This window comes from Rana temporaria, chromosome 1, assembly GCF_905171775.1.
Source record: "Rana temporaria chromosome 1, aRanTem1.1, whole genome shotgun sequence".
NCBI lineage: Eukaryota > Metazoa > Chordata > Amphibia > Anura > Ranidae > Rana > Rana temporaria.
Window position 1 is genome coordinate 532,909,095 of NC_053489.1, and position 1,174 is coordinate 532,910,268.

General features: G+C 29.1%; 1 protein-coding gene across 3 annotated transcripts in view; it reads left to right on the top strand.

Moving 5' to 3' along the window:
* Nucleotides 1-945, top strand: part of GRIA2 (glutamate ionotropic receptor AMPA type subunit 2) — a 225,209-nt gene extending 224,264 nt beyond the window's left edge. For all 3 annotated transcript variants that reach the window (XM_040332278.1, XM_040332251.1, XM_040332259.1), the window contains one exon: nt 1-945. This exon is cut by the window's left edge and continues 239 nt beyond it. The gene's annotated coding sequence lies outside the window, so the exon portion shown is untranslated.
* The last annotated feature ends 229 nt before the right edge of the window (nt 946-1,174 follow it).

Consider the following 1,174-nt stretch of genomic DNA (forward strand, 5'->3'; position numbering starts at 1 on the left):
TTGAAGACTTTTTTAGGAGCAAGAAAATCTGTCTGCCCCTATGGATCTCATCTTGAGTAACAAAATGGAGACTTGGGTGAAAATAAAAAAGGGAAACAAAACTATAGAGCAGAAACACAGCTCAATTTTCTACACCTTTTCAAGATGAAGCTTGACTGACATGCATAGCTAGAATTGGAAGATCTGTCTAATCAGACTAAAATCGTTGTACAGGCAACACACCAGTTTCTGAAGCCACCGTTGTTCGTTTCTTGATTCATATGACTTAAGCACACTTGACATCAACTGCATCAAGATGTGACATTTTATAAGATAAAAAAAAAGAAAAATAAAACATTTAACATGAAAGAATTTTTTTTTAGTATTTTCAAAAAAGGATACAATGGCTTTTCAAAAAAATTGCTTCCATTCTGAGTGTATATAACATAAAATATTACTATAAAAGGAACATAAGGGTTACAGCATTACTTTCATATTTTCCAAACCAAATATACATTCACTAAATTGGAACAAAAATTATAGAAAATGAGATTGTATAATATGGTGTTCTCATGTCTGGTAATAAAAATAACTCTAACCTCTAAAATTTATTTTAGATTCAAAATGATGATAATACTGTTTTTATTATATTTATTTTCAAGTAATTGGTTAGTGTGCCCAGTGGAAATAATCAGTTCATTTAACTGCCTTTGGATCATGTGTGTCAAATACCTCTAACACAAAATCATAAGTAAACATAATGTAGATTATAAAATGTATCAGATATTGTATAACTAACATTGTTTTAAAACAAATGTATTTCATTGTATTACTTTATTTTATAGGCTTTCCCATTAACAACAGGGCAGGTTGAGTTACCATTTTGTGAAGCATGGTATTTTTGCTCATTTCAGTTCTACTTAGATTTTCTCTGTAAAAATAAAATATTTTATTTTTTCACAGTCATGCTGATCACAAGACCTTACATTTTATAGTATTATCACATTCTCATGTAGATACTTCTACATGCTCAATATTAATTGATATGGTAGTTCAGACTGGCAATATTGGCATCCAAAAGACTTGCTTTTTTCAAAAGTAATTTTACACAGCCATTAAGAAATAGATGTTACTGGTGTTTCATGATAGTAACATTTTATTAATTCGAGCAAAGTGCTGAACTTAAAATTATTTT